At 45.7% G+C, this 26,954-nt stretch overlaps 1 protein-coding gene and 1 non-coding gene across 13 annotated transcripts in view; one reads left to right on the forward strand and one right to left on the reverse strand.

The window, feature by feature from the left end:
• CUX2 (cut like homeobox 2) overlaps window positions 1-26,954 on the reverse strand; it is a 256,506-nt gene that overhangs the window by 153,573 nt on the left and 75,979 nt on the right. The gene's annotated exons all lie outside the window — the stretch shown is intronic.
• Window positions 11,405-11,477, forward strand: TRNAR-CCU (transfer RNA arginine (anticodon CCU)). Its single transcript has one exon. It is a non-coding gene; the product is annotated as a tRNA-Arg (tRNA).

Genomic DNA, 26,954 nt, shown 5'->3' on the forward strand with positions numbered 1-26,954 from the left:
TGGTTATTGTTGTTGGCGGGGCTTTTTTTTTTTTTTTTTTCTAAAGCTTCAGGCGGGGATGTGTTCCAAATGTATAATCTAATATGCTATAAAAGTCACTAATGTGATTATACTTTTATATCATATTAGAGAAAATGAATACTAATTCAATACCAAACGCTAATTCGGTAGAACCCCAAATTGCTGAGAGGCTGCAAAACATTTACTGGACTGAACTTCCCACGGCTGATGCCTGAGAGTCATGGAGTTTTTAGGACTTGCCACATCCAGTTTGTAAGTTGGGCAGTCAGAGATTCCGGGGTCTGCTGGGGTCTGCCATCTCCCCTTGTGGCGGACAGATGCCAGAGTGGTTCCTCTGGGGAATATATATTCTGCCCCCTTATGGGGCACTTCTCAATGCTCCGAAGAATTTTTCAAATCATAAGGAATGCAAATCCATTTGAATTTTTAAATTAAGCATGTTGTTCGACAGGACAGCATTGGCAGATGGGAGACAGGCTGCCTCTAAATCCAAGTCAAGGTTGAGAACAGCTTCTCGGAAGGAAGACTGCCAAGAACTGTGTCCTAGGAACTTATATTAATGGCCAACATTTACTGAGCATTTACTGTGAGACAGGCACTGTTAAATGCTTTCCTTCCATTCATTCATTCAACGCTCAAGAGGACCCTATGAAATTGTAACCTTTTTTATGTCTACTTGACAGATGAGGAAAATGGAGATTCAGAGAGATGAAGTGACTGGTCTAAGGTCTAAGAGCTGGGATGCCAGCCAGGCTATCTGGCTCCAGAGCTGCATTCTTAGTCACTTAACTTAATTGCTTCTAGGAGTCAGGCCCACTGAAGTGACAATTACACTTTACCTGCATTATCTCATGTTACTCTCGAGACAACTCTTAGGTTGATTTATTATTAATCCTATTGTACAGATGAGCAAACTAAGGTTCAGAAAAGTGACCTAACTTGCTCAGTGTCACAAACTACAAAGGAAGCTTCAGAGCCAGGACTCAAACTCAAGGCTGGCTAGCTCCAAAGCCAGGGCTCATGACCACTTTACCACAAAGTTCCCTCCCAAGTTCCCAAAACCAAGGCCACAATCCTCAGAAGATCCCCGTACCTTTCCCTGCCCAAAGTGCTGTTCAATAGCCCCTCTCACACCAGCCTCTCTATATCCTGGAAACTTTTCTCCTCCCACTTCTCACTGGGGAGTCCAGGGAAGGGCAGTTTGGGTCAGCTTCTGGGACAATTCTCATTCCCTGAAATCTCTCTTATGGGATGCCAGACTTCTTGTTCCTCCCATACCTCCATCTCATGGGTACACTGTCCCATTTTATTATCAAACATCACCTACATTTCCCATCCTGGCCAGCCACATCCAGAAACGCAGGGCCAGAATTACGATGTGTCGGCTCACCTTCATAAATAATATTTTGCAATTTCCTTGTCCGGGGGCATGGATAAATTATTCTTCTGCATCAAGGTTACGATGATCAAAAAGGTGGCCCGGCTGGCCTTCCTCGAGAGTGGGGATAAAAAGGAGCCTCTGATTACATCGAGGCGCCAGGCTGAGGGGGGAGCCCCAGGCCCTGGGCTTCTGCTTTGTGGCTGCACAACAATCAGATATCTGAAAATGCATGAACTCTGATTTTAAGGTCCTGCTGGAGAAGGAATTGACGTGACAAGCAAGTCTGACTTTCACATCATTCATAGGGGTTGACAGAAAGAGCCTTCTGATTAGAGCATAGTTAGCACTGTTTCCTTGTTCCCTTCACTGAGAGCACCCTGCCACAGTCTCACACACACACACACACACACACACACACACACACGAGTGCTCTCTCTACACAGGGTGTTATGGACTGAATTGTGTCTTCCAAAATTCTTATGTTGGAGTCTTAACCTTCATTACCTCAGAATATCCCTTATTTGGATATTTGGAGATAGGGTCTTTACAGAGGTGACCAAGTTAAAATGAGGTCCCTAGTCCAATATGACTGGTATCCTTATAAAAAGGGGAAATCTGGACATAGACATGCATAAAGGGAGAACTGCCTGGTGAACATGAAGATGGCCATCTGCAAGCCAAGGAGAGACTCCTCAGAAGAAACCAACGCTGCTAACACCTTGATCTCAAACTCCAGAACTAAAAGAAAATATATTTCTGTTGTCGAAGCCACCCGGTCTGTGGTATTTTGTTATGGCTGCCTGAGCGAATGAATGTACTGAGATACTTTAAAAAAGTTCCAGAACCAAGGTATCAAGTGGATCCCACTGGAAGACAGTCATCAATAATATCTGAGGCTAATTTGTGTTCTTAATTATATATCTGCTTATGGTCTGTCTGTCCCTACTAGAATAGAAGCTTCATGAGGGCAGGCATATCTGTCCACCACTATATCCCCAGAAGCTAGAACAGTGCCTGGCTGAATGAATTCACTGAATGAATGAATCAGAATGAATGCTAGAATGAACAAATGCCAGAAAGAATGAATCTTGCTTTCACACACTGCAATTTGGAAGAATGCATCCTTCTACCTGGAAGGATGGCAGGCAGAGATGCCTCTTAAAACCAGAATTCAGTGGCCTACCCCAGCAAGAATATCCCTATACCTTGGGCTGTTTCGTGGGCTGCAGAGAATAAAAAGCAAAGGACGGTTTTGCCCCCAGCTCTAACAGCCACCTACCGCCCACTCCTCCACTGCCATTTCTTTAGGTGCTCAATAAATATTCAATGAAAAACTACACAAATGGCAACAGAAAGCCCAATTCTTGATAACCACTTAGAAATGACCAAGGAGATGGCCAGGCAAAATCCAGGAGCACCTGATGGCGGGAACCGGCCTGGCCAGCCTTCTGGGACTTCTCAGCCAGCCAAAAGATCTCCCTGCCCTCCCAGGGAAGGCCTACAGCACCAGACCCTTCTCTGGCTGGCCGTCAGCACTGAGGGTTGGTGACAGCACAGCCTACCCCTCCCCACACACGCTTATGACAGTCCCCCACCCAGTCTTAGCAAGATGGCAGCAGGCTACAGCCTCCCCCTCTGCCGCCTGCTCTTCATGCATCCAGTAGGCGCCCAATTCTCACTGCCCTCCCAAATCCGGACAAAACTGCGAATTCTCCCTGTCAGTGCTGTATATCACTTTGAGATATATACCATATTAGCAGAAAGAACTGAATTATATTGCATTCATGATGCAATTAAACACTTCACTAGGAATCAATGTAAAACTGATGAGGCCTGAAAGTAGTGCATATGGCTTAGAACATTATAAAACATTACCTTCACTCAAATCCTTTTCAGTAGCAATTTAAATCTTCTTACAGTTACTGCTGCCAATGGTAAACCATCTACTGATTCATAACAGTGCATGGTAACGAATGAATTTTTTTAAAAATTTATTCAACTACTAAATTACCCATGAAACCGGAATAGCTGACAGGAGTAATCTGAATTATTATTAGCTCTGCAAGTATTCTGCATTAGCCAATTTAAAACCACGGTTCTCAGGCAGGAACCAGTTAGTACAGCCAGAGTGTTAAATGACTGCAATAGTTCTTCATTTTACTGCTGCTTACATTTAAAGGTCAAGAGATAAAAATTACATATGACTCCAAACATAGGAAGGGTGTTTATCTTTTTCTACGAATCGGGTCAGTTGTAAACTTTAAGAAACATCTGAGATGCAATTGTACAAACTCAAAGGCCTTTGGCATATTCAGAGATCAGAAGGCTGGGGGCGTGGGGTTGTTTCTTCTCCCTCCTCCATCACTGCAAAAAAAGATGACATGCCCCTCTTCTTCGTGGTCCTGAAACTTGCTCCTCCCTACCCCCAAATCTAGTCCCTGTTTTTCCTCTCTGACCTCCACACGGCCCCAGCTTCTCCCAGTGCTTGGGCAGCTCTGGAAGGATCTCAAAGGCATGGAGAGAAGAAGTCACAGGAGTAGAAGCCCCCTCTCCACCAAGAGGTCATTGGGTCCAGCCCTCTACCTCCCGCCTGGGGTAGCAGCAAGACTGCATCTTCGAGGGCCCAACCCCTTCTCTAACTGCCTTCCTGTCCACGCCCACCGCCTGTTGGTGTCCCCCCCTCCCACCTTCAAAAGCCCAGGGGAAAAACCAAAGTGAGAGAAATAAATAAAGAAGCAGCTTTCTCCAGGAGTCCAATGTTATCAATGCATGACTGAACAAGGACCATAAAGCACAAGCCTTGCTTCTCTCCATGGCTCAGGCAAGATGGGCATGTGGGTTTTGAGCTCTGTAGAAGGAAGAGAAGAGCTAAGCAAATTCAAGTCATCTTTTTTTTTTTCTTCTTAAATTTCCTTTCTTTGGGGGAAGTTTTTTTTCCCTTTAGCCACCAAGTTAATATATGCTCACTATAAAAAATTCAAGTGACAGAGAAGCACACAAAGAAGAAAGTTTGACAGCCCCATCTTTCCACTCTGATTTGGCCATCAATAATGATTTAGCACCTACTGTGTGCCAGGACACGGGGGATACAGAAGTGAACAAAACCACTGGAACACTCTGGGGTCCACCACCCTTCCGGGCTTTTCTCTACTCATGAACTAACACATACATTCACAGGTAGAATTTTTCCCCCAAATGGGATCCTAGTCTACCACTTTCTTTATTCATCCAACAAAATGTCCCGACACCTTTAATGGAAAAGTTACAATTCCACTATGTGTGTGGACCACGCATGTACACAGACCTGCACGGACATTTTTTTGCTAATATGAACCATCTTACAAATGAGCACTGTTCAAGCTACAAATAAGGGTGGGCCCAGCCTTATGCCAAAAGGGATGTTCAAGCTGTCTGGGCATTTTAAGGGTGAGGGAGTCTGGGCAGTGGGGACTCTCCTGTGAAAAAATCCTTTCAAAAGGCAAAGAAAGCATGTATACCCCCTATCCGCCCCAGTGATCCTTTGTGCACAAGCTGATGTCCATCCGTTGATGTGGCTTTAAACATGGGCTCTCCCGAGTTTGTGAGAAGCTGCCACTTGCAGGCCGGCGAATCTACCTTGGTGAGAGTGACAGCGACTATCTGATATCCTCTGGGCTGCCAGGAGGCCCCCGTAAAACCAGTGGGTCTAACTGGGGGTGATTTTGCCCCCTTGGGACATTTGGTAATGTCTGGAGACATTTTTGGCCATCTCACTTTGAGGGGTGGGAAGTATGTGCTACTGGCATCTAGTGGAGGGAGCCAGGGATGCTGCTACACAAGCAACAATGCTTAGGATGTCCCCCGACCACAAAGGATTAGCCAACCCAAAATGTCAATAGTGTCAAGTTCAACCTTGCTTTAATCAAAGTCTGGGGCAGACTAGGGTGGTATGGTTGAAAGACAGATGTGTGTTGGACAGACAGATGTGTGTTCCAAGTCCAGTTCAGCCATTTGCCAGCTGTGTGACCTTGGACAAATGTATTAACCGCCCTGAACCTCAGTACTGTTCGTGTCCTTAACTACTTATTAACAGTATCTACTTAGGGTTATTGGGAGGCTTCCATGAGATAATCTGTGTCAAGTATGCAGTGCAGCATCATTTATTATCACTGGTATTATCAGTACTAGCAGCAGTAATGAAAGCAGTATTTTTATTGTGGTAAAATATACGTAACATAAAATTTACCATTTTCAACCATTTTTAAGTGTATAGTTGAATAGCATTAGTTGTGCACCCATCACCACCATCCACCTCTAGGACGTTTTCATCTTGCAACATTGAAACTCGGTACGCATAAAACTTGAACTCCCCAGCCCCTGGCAGCCACCATTCTACTTTCTGTCTCTATGAACTTGACTCCTCTGGGCGTCAATCATACAGTATGACACAACGGAATCATACAGTATCTGTCCTTTTCTGACTGGCTTATTTCACTTAGCTTAATATCCTAAAGATTCATCCATATTACAGCATGGGTCACAACTGCCTTCTTTTTTTAAAAATTAATTATTTATTTTTGTGAGAGAGAGAACACGAGCAGGGGGAGGGGCAGAGGGAGAGGCAGACTCCCCACTGAGCAGAGACACCCCCGCCCCGTGCCCCCAATGTGGGACTCAATCCCAGGACCCTAGGATCATGACCTGAGCTGAACAACTGCCTTCCTTTTGAAGGCTGAATAATATTCCATCGTATGAATAGACCACAGTTGTTTATCCACTCATCTGTCGATGGACACTACCTTTTGGCTATTGTAATTTATGCTGCTGTGGACATGGGTGTAGAAATATCTGTTCAAATTCCTGCTTTCAATTCTTTTGGGTATATACCCAGAAGGAGAATTGCTGGACTATATGGTAATTCTATTTTTAATGTTTTGAGGAGCTGCCATACTATTTTCCACCACAGCTGCACCACTGTACTAGAAGAAGTATTTTTAGGGACAGGCCAAGGACCAGGTCCTGGGTGGAGAATCTCCCTTGACCAGTCTGTCCATGTGTCGGGGGATCTGGACCACCCAAAAGTCTCACTTACCAAGCCCTCCCGGATACATCAGCTTCCTGGGCATGTCTACCTGGGTCTCTTCCACCTCTGGCTGTAGTACCTCAGGGGTCTGCTCCAGGCCAGCAGCTGTGCCTTCCTCCTCCTCTGCCACGTGACCCCCCACGACAGCCTTGCAGGTGCTCAGCTCCAAGGGGGCACATCATCCATTTTCATACTGTCTCCTCTCAATGCCAGAGTCAAACCTGGCTCCATGTGATCTAGCAGTCGGGGCCCCCAGCCTCCACGAGCTGGATCCTGGAGCTGGGAGAGTGAGAGGGCCTCAGGCTTCTGCTCAACCCCTCACTCCACATGTGGATGTGCTAGGGAAGAGGGGGCTTCCCTGGGCAGGCAGTGCACAGTGGATGCCCTTTGGGTTATGGGGACAGAGACAGTGAGAATGGATCATGGGGACATAAATCCCAGCCGTTTCTGTGCTGCTCTGATCTGGCCACCTTCCCAGGGGAGCAGAATGCCAGGTCCAGGAATCAGACAGATCTGGGTTCCAATTCCAGCTCTGTGAGCACCTACGAAACGGTGTTATACCCTGGGCACTCTGTAGATAATTTCCCATAGTTCATCTCATTTGTAACTTTCATATCAGCCCTGGGAGATCAGAGCTATTGTCACCTCCATTTTACAGAAGAGGAAACTGAGGCTCAGGGGACTGACGCAATCCTATCGCAGTTGCACAGAACTGTTAGTGGTGGAGCTGGGATTCAAACCCAGGGGGTCTCAGTTAAAACTCTGACCATCATACTAGACTGCCATGTAGCACTCGACTTGTTACTGACCCTGACTCTGTTTACTCTTCTATAAAATGGGATAATGAGAGAATCCACGTGTGGCAAGCACTACACATTGGCCCTCCCAAAGCTATTCCAACCCCCTTCTCCTTTATCATCTGCATTTGTTTGCTAGGGCCACCACAACAAAGTACCACAGACTGAAACTTGGTACGCATAAAACATGAACTCCCCAGCCCCTGGCAGCCACCATTCTACTTTCTGTCTCTATGAACTTGACTGGGTAGCTTTAAATAACAGAAAATTCTTTTCTCACAATTCTGGAGGACAGAAGTTTTAGATCGAAGTGTTGGCAGGGTTGGCTTCTTCCGAGGCCTCTCTCCTTGGCTTGTAGATGGCTATGTTTCCTGTGTCTTCACATGGTCTTTCTTCTGTACGTGTACGTCTTGTCCTATTTGCCTCTTCTTATAAGGACACCAGTCATACTGGATTAGGGCTCACCCTAATGATCTTATTTTAGCTTAACTACCTTTCAAGGTCAAGGTAATTCCTATGTCCAAATATAGCCACATTCTGAGGTACTGGGGGTTAGGACTCTAAATTGTGAATTTTGAGGGGGGGGACGTAATTCAACCATTACAACAGCTTCTACCAGAGGATGGAAAGCTACAAGGTCTGATTTTCCAGCCTCCCATGCAGGTACGAGTAGCCAGTGAGAGTCCTGGACAATGAGATGAAGATTAGATGTCCCTGAAGAGGGCTTCACTTCCTGACCTGGAAGGTAAACTCCTCACTGGAAGAAAACCTTTTGCCCTCTGTCCCTTTGGCCTTCCCTTCTTTTCCTTCCTGGCCTGCAAACATGAGACTGGGAGGAGAAACAGCCATCTTGCAGCTATGAAGAGGGAGGCCAATATGGCAGTATGGAAAGACAGAGAGTCACCTACCTGTGAACTTTGTCATTTGAGAAAAACAAACCCTCAAGATGTCCTTTGGTTGGTAAGTGGATAAACTGTGGTGTACCCAGACAACGGAGTATTATTCAGTGCTAAAAAGAAATGAGCTATCAAGCCATGTAAAGACATGGAGGAAACTTAATGGCACATTATTAAGTGAAAGAAGCCAATCTGAAAAGGCTACATACTATATGATTCCAACTCTAGGACATTCTGGAAAAGGCAAAACCATGGAGACAGTAAAAAGATCAGGGGTTGCTGGGGGTCAGCAGAAGGGAAGGATGAACAGGCAGAGCACAGAAGATTTTCAGGGCAGTGAAAATACTCTATATGATAGTCTAATGGTAGATACATGCCATCATATATTTGTCCAAATACACAGAATATACAACACCAAGAGTGAACCCTGATGGAAACTATGGATTTTGGGTGATGATATGCTAATGCAGGTTCATCAACTGTAACAAATGTACCCCTCTGGTGAGGAATGCTGATGTGGGGGACTACACATACGTGGGGGCAAAGGGTAATGGGAACTCTCTGTACTTCCTGCTCAATTATTCTGTGAACCTAAAACAGCTCCAAAAATAAAGGTTCTTAAAAAAAAAAAATACCACCCATAAATTTAAGGCATCCCTGGCTGAGTTTTCAGTTATTTGAGCTGAGTGCATTACTAATAGGAATAGTCCTTCCAGGACCTCATGATCTAACGAGAGGGATACGGCAGTACACGTACCAGGCGGTGGCAGGTTCACCGAGAGTCACACAGGCCTGAGAGATGTGAGCTCAGTGAAGATGGGCTGGTCAGGGAAGACCTCTTGGAAGCAGCAGCTGTGCTAGAGCAGAGCCTTGAATGCCAAGTCAATTTGGACGAACAGCTTCTATCAGAGATGCCAGGCAGGCACCAAGGAAACTCAACAAGGTTTTAAACAATAACTAGTCAGTCAGTCCCCAGCTGCACTGGATGAAACCCCCAAGAGGAGGAACCGTGGGAGATGCTGATAGAGAGGGAAACTTAAGAGAGTATGTCTGTACACACACCCCACACCACACATGCTGGGACGGCGGGTGCTGGACAGCTGCTTAGCACACGTGTGCACATCGATGGAGAAGGCATCAGGCCCTGAGGCTTCTGGAAGAAGAAGTAGGCTCCAACTTGGAAAGGAGGCATTGTCTCTTTAAGTGAGCATAACACTGTATCATCCTTTCTCTTCTTATTTTGGGTTTTATTAGCAAAGCAGTACAATGTTTATACTAGTGGGTATTACATTTGCCAGAACAATTACAGTATGACAAATGGTACATCAATGTAATCCATCAACCTCGCCAAGACAGGAATCCTTTACTCGGGACTGCCATTAATTCTGCGCTCCTGTCTCTGGGGTCCTGGGCCCGTGTAGCCATGACAACACGGATGACGCCTGGTGTATACGCTAGGCCTCTGAGAAGGATGGGCACCTTCTTGGTGCACTGGAATTTAACCTCCGACACCCGCATATTAGTCTACTCGGAGCAAGAAATTAGAGTTTGGGGCTGGAACAACGCACAGCACTTGGGGGGAGGGGTATTTTTTTCTCCTTCATCATGGCCTCAGAAGTGGAGAGGGATACACACCTATGGGTAGTGTGGCCCGCCTGTCACTGGTTGCTGGACGCCAGGACCAAATTCAGGCAGGGTTGTGTCAAGTCTCACTAGCAATGGCAGCTTTTAAAGAAAGGGAACAGGGACCCACGGTACAAAGACATTGAGCATTTGGAGAGGGGGAGAAGGGAAAGTCATTTTTTGACTTATACAGAAAGCCTCCGAGATTCTGAAAAAGCAAACACCTATCTAGGCACATGGAGGAAAGATGACTTGATGCACAAAAGGCCCAGATCTCCTCTGACTGGTCAACTCTAGTTCCAAATGGTTGGTGTATAATTTCTGGACCCTGGGCTCCCTCTACCTCCCCTAGCTGCGGCTTCTCGGAGCAGCTAAATCCCGATGGTTACACACGCCCTCAGACAAGACTGTAGCCATCAGCTGCAAATTCACCAGGAGTTTCAGAGTTCCCCAATTCATCCCAACTGGCAAATTACAAGCCGGGAGCAGCTTTATAAAATATGAAACGGCTGCTGTCAGTTTTTCCATCAGTTCTACATATTTTGCTGTTAACAAAAGGAACCGATAACCACTTCTCATAAGGAAAAACAAGAATAAAATCAAAGGCCCCTAATGGAGACAATCTCCAAAGTGCAACAACACAAGCCCATTTCTTTTCTTTTTTTTTTTCTTCCTTCCCTGACAAATCAATCTGGCCATGGTCCAAGGATACAGGCAGACAGACGGAGCTACCTCACCTGTTTTATTAAGCCATTACCAGAATCATTTTATTCCCATTTATAATGTTCAATACATGGTCTGAAGACTTTTCTAATATAGTAATTAGATGGAACACTAGATAGATGGATTAAATTGGAACGATATTTTAGGCCATTGTACATTGCTTTACAATACTCTGCCTGGCTTCTGAGATACCAAAGTGTGAGCATGTATATATAAATATATCCCTTTTATTCTAGATGGGAAGGCTGTACTTTGCATGTGGCTCATCTCAGCATGAGACTTCCCATTTGGAAATCTGATGGAAATTTATGAAACCATGATAGAACTCGCCAGGAAATCCATCCTACATTCTGTCCCCCTGCCCCCAAGCAAAGGTGGCCCAAGCATCACCACCGTTGTCATGGTCACTGCAGCCGACATTTACTGAGTGCTTACTACATACCAGGCATAGAGCTGAGACCTTGACATTTATCAGGAGGTCACATAACTTGGGGGCTCAGGAGCCCAGGCTTTGAAACTGCCCACAGCTGAGACTTAAACTCTGCTACTTACTTGCTGTTGACCTGGGTAAAGTTACTTTACCTCTATGAGCCTCAGTTTTCCCCACCTGAAATATGGGGATAATATAGGTACCCATCTCATAGGGCTGTTCTTAGATGCTTAGATACTTAGATGATGCTTATTAGCACAAGGCTAGACAGCAAGTCCTCAATAAATATCATTTTTATTATCATCTCACTTAGCCATGGAGATGGCATCATGCCTCTTTTACAGATGGGGAAACTGAGGCCTGGAGAAGGAGAACACTTAACTGGAGTTACCAAACAAGTGGCAGACACAGATATCTGTGTCCAGAGCCTGTTCACTTAATAATGACAAAACGTTGTCTCCATTGTGGGGTGCCTGGCTGGCTCAGCCGGTAGAGCATGAGACTCCTGATCTCGGGGTCATGAGTTCAAGACCCATGTTGGGTGTGGAGTCTACTTCGAAAAAAAAAAAAAGATTGCCTCCTTTGAAGAGAGAAGGAGGGACACTTCTACTAAGAACTGTGTGTCTGTGTGTGTTGCGGGGGGCAGATGTTAAACTAAGCCCCTGAGCCCCTAATTTGTGCCTAAGCTACAGGTTTAAATTATAATTTTAATTCTAAGGGTCTAAGAAATCAAGGCTTGGTGATCAACAAAGAAGATCTCCCTTCATATACCATCTCCTCTCATGTCTTGAGATGATAAAAGAAAATGAAACCAGAGAAATGTGTCCCACAGGTATCACCTGATCTCACTCACTTCTCAGGCACTGTACCCAGGTAGGAAAACTGAGCCACAGAAAAGTCCAACCTGGAACATCAGAAAAGATATGATGCCACTTTATAGAGAAGAATGCTGAAGCTCAGAGAGGTGGTGTAACCTACCCAAGGTCACACAGCCTTTGAGGTCATGTCAGAGATCTCTGCAGCCTTGGAGCCCCAGCCAAGGTATGACAAGGGGTGCAGATCCTTGCGATTCCTACTATGCAAAAAAAAAAAAAAAAAAAGCAAAAAAACCCCCCAAAAAACCCCACCCCAATCCTGCCCTCCTTGTTCCCCTAACTTCAGACCACCTCAGCCTGCCTACACAGGGGCCATACTTAGCTGCGGCATTTTTTTCTGGTTTTGTGGGTAAACAGAGAACATCAACTAGATGAAACCTATTAATATGAAAGATGAGGACACACTCAGCCACAAAGCTGGTATCTGACTACTTCTGAAGATCTGCCTTCACCATGGCCAGGAGAATAAAATTACCCTCCGTATACATTTTTCTGTATCAAGAGGGAGCGCTCAGTTTGACAGGTTGTATTGTAACTCATTGTTTAAAAAGAGAAAAACCTCAATAAAACTCCAAAAATCTCTTTGCTGCCAGCTCAATCTATAGTATTGATGGAAAAGTGAAACTTGCCTCCAAAACAACCGTCCCCCATCAATAGAATCCTGGACTTGCTGTTCCCGCTCCTCTGCTCAGGAAATCTGGCCCCTCTAAAGCCCTACGTGGGTGCTCGGAAAGTTGTTAACTGGATTTCCAGCTCACCCCAACTCTTCTGCTGCTTTTGCGAGCATAGTTGACAAAGAACATCTCAACACCGGAAAATTTTCTATAAGGAGCAAGGTGAAGGAGGGGGAGCTGAACCAGAATAGGATGGAAAGAACAGAGAAGCTACTGGAAATGCCAAATACTGACATTTATTCTGGACTTGGCCCCATGACCACCTCACTTCTCCCAACTGCTCTGTTCGCATCTCCATTTTACATATAAGAAAATGGAGGCTCAGAGAGGTCAAGTGACACCTAAGGTCACACAGCTAATTCAATTGCCTTGAATTAGCTTGGGTTCAGGATTTGAACCCAGTCTGTCCGATTTTAACATCTAGGACCTGTAACTATGAACAACCCTTCGGCAGAGTGAAGGTGGGCCCACACCATAGGCAGTTTCTTAGAGGAAGCCTTTCTTTTGAAATCTTATCCTATTTGAAATGACCTTGGGAAGCTGAGCACTGTGGAAGGAATGGATGAGGCTGTGCAATGCATATACAGTCATCCCTTTGTTCATCCACTTTGTATGGTTTTCTTTGCCACAATACAAAAGCCTCCCAAGGAAGGAGAAGCAATTGGCTGGTCTGAGATGAGGTGGGGAAACAGATCAGATAAAGCCAGGAACTCCCATGGCCATAAGAAGAGCACCAACTGAGGATCCAGGAGGCTTTGCCCCAATGCAGAGCTTGAAAAGCAACCATTTCAGTAACCATGACCTCAAAAGCCAGTATTTCTGAATATAAGCCTGTTCCTGAACTAGCCGTCCAGGGGCTCCTTTCCTGGATCATTGGGTCTCCCACGGAGGGGAATTTAACAACTGCCCAGAGACCTACTATACAGACTATTCCTTCTGAAGTCTGACTTTGGTGCTTCTTGCAACTGCCCAGAGACCCACCATACAGACTATTCCTTCTGAAGTCTGATTTTGGTGCTTCTTGCTACCTCACTTCCTTAGAGATATATCTGTGGTGAGGACAATATTACTTCACTGAGCCCACCATATAGACCCTTTGACTGTCAGTGGCAGGAGAGAGGTTACGATTGTCCGATGAGCAAACTAAGGACCAGGGATGAAGAGTGACTTGCCCAGAATCACACAGCAAGTGAAGGCTATACATCTCCCCAACAGGAGCACTGACCTCTTCATCTGGAGGGTTCCCAGGGGTATGAGGAGATTCCTGCATCTCAAGAGGGGCTCCATCCCCCACCTAGCCCTTCAACCCTAGGAGTCATCCTTGACCATCCCTCTCTCCTCTCTATATCTACCACTAAACCCTCAACATTCTGCTTCCTAGACATCTCTTGAATCACCCCTCTGTCCCCAGCATACACCTTTCTCTTTTCTGCTCCCCAAACCTTCTCCACTCTCTTCCTACCAAGCACACTCGGACCACTCAGACAAACAGGATCCTTCTCACCTCTGAAGAGAGCCTCTAGTTGACAAGAAGGAATGTCACATCCACAATTTTCCCTGATTCTACCAACAACCCAAAGAAGTGGGGCCTATCTTATCCCGTGTGCCCCATAAGTCTCAGGGAGGCTGACAACCTGCTGGAGATCACACAGTACTGAAGATGGGACTTGAGTCTGGATTGGGTTCTGTCCTGGGTTGGATGCTCTACAAGCAGAACCCGAGGTGGGGATTCTTGTGCAGATGACTCATGGAGGGAAGGCACTCAGAAGGAACCTGGAGGGAGTGAGGGAAGCAGGTGGGGGCCGAGGCAGAAGTTGGGCAGAGAGGTGGGTTCAGCAGGAGTCTAGTCTCAACCTGATCCCAGGGGGAGCTCTGGAGGGTGAAGGGTACCAAAGGGTGGTCCTTCCTTAAAGGAAGGAGCCAGGCTGTTGGTCCCCTGAATCATTCAGTCAGCCCCCAGGGTGGGGTGGGATGGGACATCTCTGGGCGGGCAGCTTATGGAGGTTGAGAATTCCCTGGAAAGGGGAACAGCGGGGAGCTGCTATTAGCCAACTCATAATGGCTGGCAGCACTAGCTGGCCGAGGGAGCTGGGGGTGGGGCGGGGGGGCACCACCAACATCCCCCACAGATCCATGGTCCTCCTGCTTCCAGCCAAGAAGGGTGGGAGGCTTGGGGATTCCTTGCCTAACCCAAAGCCAAACAGTAGCAGTCCATCTCCTTGGAAGGAGCCCCTGGGGACTGCTGTAGGGAACTGAGGTTCAGAAAGGTTAAGCAGTCTGATGAAGGCCACACAGTGCTTCAACCCATTTACCACTGAGCCACGACCCTCTGTAATAATGAAGGGCTGACAGGTAGCCTCTCTGCTGTTCTCCCCATTCCCCTGCCCCTACCCATCACTCCCTCCCTATCCCCACGTAGCTGCACCTCCCCTTGCCCACTTCCCAGGCTCCCCAGCGCCTGCCCGGGTGCTGGATGGGAACAGTGACACCTTGTCAAACAGGCTTTTGATAAATGCAAATCTCTCTTAATTTGAATTTAATTATCAATGAAGTGAGCGACTCCCAGATCGCTTCTCCCCATCAGAAACTGGCAGATACATCTGTGCGCAGAGCGAGACTGGCATCTGCTGGTCCTCATGCCAAGCCCCTCCCGCCAGCCTGCCTGGCTGTGGCCGCTGTTAGGGGGACTCGGGCGGGGGGGCGTGGAGAAGGGTAGGGGTGCAGGAGTCCCGACAGCTGAAGCCCCAACCTCTGCAGCTTTCTATAGCCCAGGCTAGAGCTTTTCATATGGGTGCCCAGGGAGGTTAAGGCACTTGTCTAAAACCTCACAGCAGGGCTGGACCCAGGTGACCTGACTATATTGCATGGTGGCCAAAGCTTGTTCCACTGGCTGGTGACTCCACACCTCATTCCTGTCCCAGCCCCATGCTCATCCCAAACAAAGACTAGAGAGAGGGTGCCAATCAACAATTACTGTATGCCAAGCACCGTACTGCACCTTAATTCACACTAGTTCATTCCATTCATGCAAAGCAGCCCTATGGGGCAGCCCTATGGGTGCTGTGACAATCTCGACATACAGATGTGGAGACAGAGAAGTTGGGAGCCAGCAGGGGGTCTCCCAGCCTGTGGGAGAACCTAGGCTCTCACCATGTCCTGTGTATGTACCTGCCAGGTGGGGTAGGCCAAGAGGGCAAGGGGATGGTGGTTCTGAGCAGAGCAGCTCATGTTCTGGTCAAGAGCCTGAAAGCAGAATCTACGCCTTAAAAATCATACCTCATTCAAAATAATAACACAAACAGCAACACCTATGCTGTGGCAATGTGTTAGCATGTTACAGAGATAAGCTCACTGACTCCTGTTAGCAGCCCCATTTTACAGATGACGAAACAGAGGTGCCCAAAAGTTCAGCAATTTTTAAAGCCAGACAAAAAATACACATCTCTGTACACAAACTAGGAAATCCAGATGAATCAAAAATAACAATCGCTCAAAATCCCACCACTACCATCCATGAGTGCAACAACCTCTCTGAGGTTTCCAGAATATTCTAGGAAAAAAAAGTGGAGGGGGTCAGTTGGATAAATGAGACCAGAACAGCAGGATGCTGACAACAGTTGGTGTTGGATGATCAGGACAAGGGGGTTCATCGTATTTTCCTGTTTCTGTGGATGTCTACAATTTTCCATAATAAAAACTTTTGAAAAATCTCGTCACCTAGGAAAAACCTCTGGTAAACTTTTGGTGATTTCCCTTCCAGAACTTTCCCTTCTCCAGAGTGATTGACTTTAATTTGATAATAACAATAATTACAATATCGGCAGAATAAGAAGGAGGGCAATGAGACCGCCTTGGACCAAAGTCTCTCACCTCTGGCCCTGAGCTGCCCCCCACAGAGTATTCTTAGACCAAATCCTGACCCCTCCCCACCCACCTGGGACTTCTGACAGCAAGAACCTGCAAATTCCTGCATTGTCTTCAAAGGCACTGGCTCTTGCCCTGGGAAACCACCATTCCCTGAAAAACAAGCAATGGGTCCTGGAGCCAGGTTCCTAGAAGTTAAATACTGGCCAGCCACTTACTTGCTGGGTGACCTCGGGCAAGTCTCTTAACTTCTCTGAGCCTTCCACACCCACCTGTAAAATGGGTTAACAACTGTTGCCACCTCAGGGGGGCCTGTGTCCCTTAAATGAAATGACGCAGGCCAAGAGCTCAGTGCCTGGCTCCCAGTGAGGGCTTGATAAGTTCCCATCACTTTATTTTTGGACACAAAACTCCCTGACCCCGTTGCCCTTGCAGCTTCTCCTGAGGCTGCTCAATTGCAGGTCTGTTCCCGACCCCCCCACCAAACCTTGCCTCCCGTCTGCTCTGGTGAGGTCAGTGCAGGTGCCCTGCTGCTCTCCTCCATACACCCACTCCTCTCCCAGGGGCTCCCATCTTGGGAAAGAGCAGCTCCATCCTTCCCTCAGTGCAGGCTAAAACCTCAGTTATCCTGGACGCCTCTTACTCTCTCACATCTTACACGCAACCATCAGCAAGCCCTATGGCTCGACTTTTAAATGATAGCTAGAAATTGCAACCCTTCTCACGCCTTCCCCCGCCTTCTCAACCCCCTCGCGACATGTGTGGATGGCCATGGCAGCCTCCCCATGGGTCTCCTGGCTCCTTTGCACAGTCCCTTGAGTCTACCCTCCAATGGCAGCCAGAGCCAGCACCAAAGTCCATGACCTCACTATTCTGCTGCAGACCTTCCATGGCTCCTAGCTTATTGGCAGTAAAGGCCAAAGTCTCCACCCAGACCCTATGCACACCAGCTTCCTCGCTCTCCCTTCAATCAATAGGCACTAATTGTGGTAGAGTACACATCACACAAAATTTAACATTTGAACTATTTTATGTATGTATGTATGTATTAGAAAGATAGTGGGAGAGCACAAGAGCAAGGGGAGAGGGGCAGAGGGGGAGGGAGAGGGACAAGCAGACCTCGGCTGAGTGCAACTCGGGGCTCGATCTCACCACCCTGAGATCACGATCTGAGCTTAAATCAAGAGTCAGAGGCTTAACTGACTGAGCCACCCAGGTGTCCTGCATTTGAACCATTTTAAAGTGTTTGGTTCCGTGTCATTTAGTACATTAATAGAGTTGTACAACAATCACCTCTATCTAGTTCTAGATAATTTTCATCACCCCAAAAACCAGTAAGTACTCATTTCCCATTTCCTCTTCCCCCCAGCCCCTGGCAACGCTGTGTTCTGTTCCAGTGGATTTGCCTATTCTAGACATTTTGTGGAAATGAAATCATATACTCTGTGGCCTTTTGTGACCAGCTTCTTTCATCTGGCATACTGTTTTCAAGGTTTATTCATGTTGTAGCATGTATCAGTGCTTTAATCCCTTTTATGGCTGAATCATATATTCCATTGTATGGGCAGACCATGTTTTGTTTATCCGTTTGTCTGTTAATGGACACTGTGTTGTTTCCACCTTTTTGGCTATTGTGAATAATGCTGCTATGGACATACACGTGCATGTTTTTGTTTGAACAGCTGTTTCAATTCTTTGGGGTACGTTCCTGGGAGTGGAATTGCTGGGTTATATAACTTACTGAGAAACCACCAAACCGTTTCCCATAGTGGCTGTGCCATTTTGCATAGTGCCTTGGTGGCTCTCTCTGCTAGGAATGCTTTCTCCAAGATATCCTCATGGCTGCCCTATTCAAATCCTTCAAGGGCCCAAAAGTCTCAGTAAGCCCCTATTTAGAACCACATTAGCTCTACCCTGACTCTGCTCCCCCAACACACACACCTGGCACCCGTCTTCCTTCTCACATCACTTTACTACCAAAGACTGACCACATATTTCACTCTTCTATCACTTATGGTCTTACTCTCCCTCTAGAATGTCAGCTCCAAGAGGGTAGGGACTTCCTCTGTTCTCACCACTGAAACCCTAGGGCCTGGCACACAGTAGGTTCTCAGTATACAACCCTCAGATCAGTTCCTAGTATACACAGCCACTTCCCTGCTTGAAGCCCTGGATAATTCCTGTGGCTCTCATAGTGGCCTGTCTACCTCACTCCCCACATGTGTCCCTGTCATGTCCCCACACTTATCTTGGTTTAGGTCACACTGAACTAGCTGTAGGAACCCAAGCACTCATGGTCTTTATGCCAGGAGTTCCGATTCCCACCCAGTTTTCCTGGAAAACCTTTCCTTATCCTTCACAACACAGTTCAAGTGTCACTTCCTCCAAGGAGCCCTTCCTGACCCCTCCAAGCAGATTTCAGTTGATCTCCCCGGACATTTCCTTCACATCTCTATCAGAGCCTGCGTTACTCTGAACGTATTTGGTTCAACTACACCATCAGCTCTCCTGGGTCTCCAGCTTGTGGGACCTCTCAGCCTCTAAAATTGCATGAGCCAATTCCTTATAATAAATCTCTTTGTGTACACACACACACACACACACACACACACACACACACTCTCTCTCTTTCTCTCTCGCTCTTCCTGTTGGACGGATCTATTTCTCTGGAAAACCCTAATGCAGATTTTGATACTGAGAGTGGTTCTAAAGGAACAGAATTTTAAGGATGAGTTTTTTGAATTGATACAGGGCTTCTTGGAACTGTCTCACTAATCCGATTAGATTTAAGGGCTTTAATGAGTCTATTTCCAGAAGTTAAGAGAGCACCAATAGTCCATGGTGCAATATGGCAATAGAGAGATGCAAAATATCACCACTGGGTACTCCTAATCAACCACATATAAGGAGCAGGGATCTGAGTGACTGTGTATATGATACTTTCAATATTTTTGGCAAAATAATGAATTATAATGAGATTAGTTGCTCCAATGTTGCTGGACAAAGTGGGGAAAGAAAAGGATGAGCTCAGGAATTCGAATTCCCAGCTCAAGCACCACATAAATGATCTGAAATCTTCTCTGTGCCCCCAGAAGGAGACCCTTACAGCCTGTGGCTGCAGGGCTGAGATTGCTGAAAATCAATCCCAGAATTTCATCCTGCAACTTACTGAATTACAATGCAAGATGAACTCTCAGCCTTGTAGTGTGGCTACTGTTTTCAGGAGAAAGGGAATTTAGTAAGAGAATATATTAGGTGGACTGTAAAATCCCACGAGGGTTAGAGAACTTTGTTTATAAGGTGTCTACTGTTGAAGTGAGGGCATCGAAGGGGAAAGAATCAGATCCTTAAAGCTGGAATGGGGACATACAAGAAGACCCTGATGAAATCTGGGACACTGAACTCCTAAATTTTGATGAGGCTTCTTTGTTAGTGAAAGAAGGCCTCCTCACCCACAGTGGGAATGGCTTCTCTATCTCCTATCTGAGGGGATCAACGCTGCATTGCTTAAGGAATCTGTAATGCCTCCCCTAAAGGAGTTGCCATTTGAGGCAAAGCTAATTCTCCCCAGGACCCACCTCCACCTCCTCTTTGCTCCTAGACTTATAACTAGGCTCAAGTCCCAGCAGGCCCCTAAAGGTAAGGTACAAAGTGCAACCCATGAAGAGGTGTGCTACACTCCAAAAGAACTACTTGACTTTTCTAATTTATGCAGACAGAAATCTTAGGAATATATGTGGGAGTGGATATTAAGAATGTGGTATAACGGTGGAAGGAACATAAAGTTGGATTATTGATAGGGGCTCACTAAGCAGAGATTCTAGATTTCAGGTTGCAGCCTGGGGCGTCAGAAAGGACTCTAACTGGTTGGTTGGTTGGCTAAAAAGTGGACCAAAAAGTGGCCCGCAGTGAGTGAACTGGAAATGCCAGACTTGCCTTAGATTGATGTAGGGGAAGAGTTTCAAAGAGATTGGACTGTTAGAGTGGATTTATCATTTAAAACCTACACACCCATCCTGGGAAGGTTCAGAAGACACACTTTTCATCACAACTGTGAGAAATAAATTTGCAAGGGGAGTCCTGGCAATCTTGAAGAGCTCTGTGATCGTTGTTCTCTGCAGACCAGACCTCATAGTGGTAACTGCAGTCACTGAATTGGGAATCACAAATGCAAGAGGAATAATGGATTCCGGTGCAGCAAGGGCCAAATGATGGCACTCAACCGCCAAAGGAACCGCCAAAGGAAAGATGAGCTTGGTTACTGTAATGGACAGCAGAGTCAAAGCCACAATCAGAATAGTGTGGCTCACCCAGACCTACAGTGTTGGCTAGTCGATCAAGGTATTCCTAGAAGTGGAACAGATAAGAAACTTAACTAAATTCTAACCTGGTCTGTGTAAGCAGAAAGTTCTAGGTCAAGTGAACATAAGTCTAACCCGAATCATAAAAACAGAGAAAGTTACAGTCTCTCAATCAATTCCCAGACTTGAGCCAGTTTACAGACCCAGAATCCCCTGAATGGAAGGGAGGCCAAGTCCCCTCGAGGAAGGACTCTGGTATACTATGGAAAATGTATATTGTGAAATCTTTCTCACAGCTTTCCCCAAAGGGACCCTTTGGCCTTTTTACCAGGGTGACTCTACACTGGGGAAAAGAAAATAGTCAGACTTTTTGGGGACTACCAGTTACTAGCTCTGTACTGACACTAATTCCAGGAGACCCAAAATGTCACTGTAGTTCACCCAGAGTAGGGGCTTATGGAGGTCTGGTGATCGATGGAATTTTAGCTCGGGCCTGTCTCACAGTGAGCCCGGTGGGTTCCCGAACCCATCTTGTGGTTATTTCCCCAGTCCTGAAACACAGAGTTAGAACAGATGTACTCAGGAGCTGGCAGAGTCCCCACACTGGCTCCCTGACCTATGGAGTGAGGGCAATGATGGTGGGAAAGGCCAAGTGGAAGCCACTAGAACTGCCTCTCCTAGGAAAATCACAAATCCAAAGCAACAGAGCTTTCGGGACAGGATTGCCAAGATTAGTGCCATCATCAAGGACTTGAAAGATGCAGGGTGGTGATTCCCACCACATCCCCATTCGATTGGGCTATTCGGCCTGTGCAGAAGGCAGATGGATCTTGGAGAAGGTTAGTGGATTACTGTAAGCTTAATCAAGCAGTGACTCCCAATTGCAGCTGCTGTACCAGATGCGGTTTCACCGTTTGAGCAAATTAACACATCCCCTGGTACCCGGTATGCAACTACTGATCTGTGAAGTGCTTTGTTCTCCATACCTATAAATAAGGCCCACCAGAAGCAGTTAGCTTTCAGCTGGAAAGGTAAGCAATACACCTTCACTGTCCTACCTCAGAGGCATATCAACTCTCCAAGAGTATGTCATAATTTGGTTTGCAGGAAACTTGCATAAGATGTCATACTGGTCCATTACATTGATGGCATTATGCTGACTGGACCTAGCGAGCAAGAAGTAGCAATACTGTAGATTTATTGGTAAGACTTCTGTGTCAGAGGGTGGAAAATAAATCTGACAAAAATCCAGGGGTCTTCTTACTCAGTGAAATTTCTAGGAGTCCAGGAGTGTGGGGCATGTTGACATATCTTCTCTAAGATGAAGGATAATTGTTATTTTTGGCCCTTTCTTACAGCTAAATAAAAGGGTACAATCTCTAGTGGACCTCTTTAGATTCTGGAGGCAACATATTCCTCATTTGGGCATATCACTTGGGCCAATTTACCAAGTGACCTGAAAAGCTGCTGGTTTTGAGTGGGGCCCAGAACAAGAGAGGAGTAAACCTCATCTAGGACTTTACCTCCTGTTTTGGTGAAGGGGTTAGTGCATTTTCGGTTGTATGTAGGATAGCTGTATCTTGTTATGTGGGATTATGACCTTGTTATTGTCTCTATTTGGAAATTAAATATGGTTTAAGGAGATGTATACGGTGCCAAGCTGACAAGGGGTAGACTTATGATGGTTAATCTTATGCGTCAGCTTGACCAGATATTCAGTCAAACACTATTCTGGTTATGTCTGTGAGGGTGTTTTTGGATAAGATTAACATTTGAATTGGTAGACTGAGTGAGGCAGACTGCCTTCCCCTGGGTGGGTGGGCCTTGTCTAATCAGTTGAAAGGCTGAATAGAACAATAGGCTGACCCTCTGGCTAGTAAGGGGGAATTCCCCCTGCCTGACTTGTACTAGGACACTGGCTTTTTTCCTGCCTTCGGATTCAGACTGAAACACTGGCTCTTCTTGGGTCTTGAGCCTGTTGGCTTATAGACTAGAACTTAAACCATTGGGCTCTTCTGGTTCTCAGGCCTTTGGATTTTGATTGGAATTACACCGATGGATCTCCCGGGTCTCCTGCTTGCCATCTGCACATCTTGGGACTTCTCAGCCATCATCATGGTGTGAGCCAATTCCTTATAATAAATGTCTTTACACACACACACTACACACACATACACACATACACATTCTGTTTCTCTGGAGAACCCTGACTAATACAGTTTATAACCTGGTGGCCCATTTGGCCTTTATAAATGTGTTTTGTTTAGTTTCTGCTGTATCTTAAATGTCAAGGATATTCTCCCTAAAAATAGGGAGATCTGACCACACTGTGCTTGCATTCCCACCTGGCAATCATTAGTTAGAGCCATTAGCCTAGGTATCCACTCTCTAATTAATTAGCTACAGTCTCTACCACTCCCTATAGTCTCACATCTGCTCCTCTTCCTTCATTAATCCTACCTACTGGACACTTGGAGGAATTTGAATTTGCAGTTTCTGCTTCACATGTCCCCTCCATCTCTAGACTATGAGACTCAAAATGCAGGGACCATGAGTGTGTTCACCAATGTGTCTCCAGTGTCTGGCACAGTGTCTGCCATAAAGCTAGTGCTCAAAATATATTTGCTGAATGAGTGAATTCGTTGAATGAATGAATGAATGGATGGATGGATGTTTCCTGCATCCAGGACTAAAGCTAGAAGTGCCCCACCACACAGCAACATAGCTCCCTTCTCAAAACAACTGGAAGGAGGGGTAAATGGAGCGTGACTCCTGATGGGTATGGGGTTTCCTTTTGTGGGTGATAAAAAGGTTTTGGAACTAAATAGAAGGGGTGGTTGTATAATATTGTGAATGTACTAAATACCACTGAATTGTTCACTTTAAAATCGTTAATTTTATGTTATATGAACGTTGCTTCAATTAAAAAGTGTCAACAGGAGCCAGACTGCCAAGGTTCAAATCCCAGTTCTGAATTTGCTAGCTGTGAGCTTCACCCTTCTGAGCCTCAGTTTCCTTATGTATAAAATGGGACCAAAAATAGCACCACCCTCATGGGTTTTATGAGGATTAAGGGAGCTAATGTATACATAGTGCACAAGATCTGGCACATTCTATGTGGTGAGCGAATATTAATTATTCCCGTTATTACTCTGAAGTTAAGTTTCCCTCAGTTCCTCCAGGACTGGGTCAGCCAGAGGCACAGAAGGTTCCTGAGGGCCCAGCAGGGCTGGTCAGGACTCCCAGACCCCGTGGCTGCATCTGACATCTAAGGAAGGGATCAAACATTTCCTGCCCATTAAATTAAAGCAAAGACCGTCCATCGAGGAAGAAATAAAAACTGTAAATATCAAAGCCGATGCATAACTTTCCTGGGCTTCTGTTCCAACTTCCTTTCTTTAATAATTACTGTTTAAAAGAAGAAGTCTGGGACAGAATGGGGTGGGGGTGGGTAGATGGGTCCTCTATTCCATTTAATGTTTACTGCTTGCATTAACTTGTGTCCCCCTATCAAATATCTGCAGTCACGAGGAACTAGCCAGTGGCTGTTTGCTCTTCGGACATTATTTATTGCTGGTGTAAATTGGCAAGATCTCCCCCGGTACATAACTTTTTTCCCTGACTTGTTTCTTTCCAGAAGATCCCAGACTGGGGGGCCAGCCTCACAGACGCCAACAGAACAATCTTCTTTCAACAGCATTAATTATCTGTATGGCTTTCCATAACAACAAAAGAAAAAATCTTGACCCCACTGCCTGCCAATATTTAAGGCACTTGGAGAGGGAAATCCTTTTATCTTTGCATCTCCCAGAGCAGTTCAGTTTGATGAAACATCCTTCCTACCACCCCCCCCTTTTTATATTCCGAACTTTCAGGCCTGATTAATTCTCCCCATCTCTGTAAAGGGGTGTGTATACTCTTGAGTGTTGACTTGATTTTATTCTATAAACACATCCTTGCAAGAAATTAAAACAGCTTAGCTTACCCTTGCTCCAGAAGCTACTATACTCTTAGAGTCTTATTCTTCACTAACAGAAGGGGGAAGAAATTAACAGATTTGTAGGGGAGGACAAGGGTGGGGGCGGCCAGAGAATGTGGAAAATGGAATATGAGTTGAGATTTCTTTAAATTAAAGTTAAGGATTAAAGGCATCGGGCTTTCAAGAGTTATCGTGAAAGGCTTTTTAGCAGTCCCAAGTGGACGGGCCATAATCTTCTTTTTAAATGGCTATATTTAGAGCACACAGCACTCAGGCAGTCCAACCAGAAACTTCCAGCAGGGGACTGCATGCAGGATGGAGGATGGTGTTCCGACATTAGCTGCAGAAATGTGATTTACTCACCCAGGAGTGATTTGTTTTCAAGGAACATATAGCACCTAGAAAGAGCACATATATTTTAAATATCAGTGGAAGGGGTTCACTGCCAGAGTCATGTGAAGAGTAAACCTAAGAAGTTGGGAAGGCAAGACCTCACCCTAAATGCTCCACCATTCAAGGGGTGTCTGATTCATACCTATAACGACACCTCTCATTAAAGTAACCATGGATTATAACTTATACAGATGTTTTACAATTGGAAAAATTTTCTTAAAACCATGCCTCTCTTATCAGACCAATTAGTCAATAAGGAAAGTATGAAGGAACTGTATATAGGAAATATATTTATTGCATTCTCTGCCTTCCATTTTAAGCTCCATGATCATGTTTACTAAATCTGAAATCTGACCAGATTTGAGAACTACTGGGTGATTTACAATGGTTACTTGAGCACAGGCTACCATCCACATTAAATCAATATGGTAAAGAACAATTCACCCCAAAATATAAGGTACTAAGTTAGGGGGTTTTAAAACAACTTTATTATTTATTTATTTATTTATTTATTTTTAAATATTTTATTTATTGAGAGAGAGAGAGAGAGAGAGAGCACGAGCAGAGAGTGGGGTAAGGGGTCAGAGGGAGAAGCAGACTCCCTGCTGAGTAGGGAGCCCAATGCAGCACTCCATCCCAGGACCCCAGGATCATGACCTGAGCTGAAGGCAGACGCTTAACCGACTGACCATCCAGGCGCCCCCCCCCTTTTTTTTTTAACAATTTTAACAAGATTTGTTTATGTTGTTTAACAAGATTTGTTTATGTCTGAAATAAACCGCCAGTGTTGATGCAACCCAAGAGCAGAGCCCTTAAAAGTCTGGTGGGCGATAGGCGGGAATCCAGACATAGGAGTTCGGTGGAAACAAGAATACTTTGGGTTTCTGAGACAGCAGGACCTCCTGGGCTGGTCTCAGTGTGGTTTGGTTTTGGCTCATTACTGGAAGCACGAGCAAGTGTTCTAAAATCAAAAGTGACAAAGACCCAACTTGCAAAGCAACATAATCCTCTCCTAGGAAGCAAAAACACGTTTCCTACATTTATCTTAAATTGCAAATCAAAGCAGACCCCCGATATATTTTCTCTAAACTAACCTCCAGCAGCCTGGTAACTTTTAAAGGGGTTTAAATTAGACCTGATTTTTTGTGGTCACTCCCTTCCTCACAAGCACAGTAAAGTATCAAAGGAGCACTGGGCAGTGCTGGGGTGGGAGGAAGCTAGATTCTTCTTCATGTGCTAGATTCTACCAGGCTTCCCCATATGCCAGTCTTGTCAACAACCCAACACCTTGCAGTGGGGTCAGGGAACCACAGGGTTAAGAAGATCTCCAGGGATTTTGATATCCCCTGCAGATGCAGAACTATGACAACTTGTGGTTTTAAATGGAAGGAATCATGATTTAACCCACAATATTACCAAGTCTATGCAATTGCTAGTGAACCTGCTAGAAGTCTATAAATCACATCTAAATGCACCAGCTTGTTATTCATTCATTCTTTCATTTATCCAACAATGTTCACTGAGCGCACCTACTACATGCCCGACCCTGTTCAAGCACCGGGGCATATAGCAGTGTACAGGCTAATGGACATGGTCCCAGTCCTTATGGAATTTAGAGAAGCACAACCAAGCAAGCAACTTCAATGCAGTGTTGGACTTGCAGAGATGGGTGTGTGCAGATTTCCCACACTATTTTCTCTTTTTGTCGACATTTGAATTTCTCTACAAGGTTTTTGCAAAAATATACTAAATGTTATTCACTTGATCAATGTGTTCATCCAACAAGTATTTGTTAAATGCGGCCCAAGGGTCAAGACTACGCCGGGAGAACAAGACAGAAGGGATCCTCACCTTAAAAGAACCGTCTGGCAATGGTAGATTTTTGCTTATCAGACAAGTGAAAACAGCTAAAACTGTTTAAAGAATTTTAGGGGA

This window comes from Halichoerus grypus, chromosome 13 (assembly GCF_964656455.1).
Source record: "Halichoerus grypus chromosome 13, mHalGry1.hap1.1, whole genome shotgun sequence".
Taxonomy (NCBI): domain Eukaryota; kingdom Metazoa; phylum Chordata; class Mammalia; order Carnivora; family Phocidae; genus Halichoerus; species Halichoerus grypus.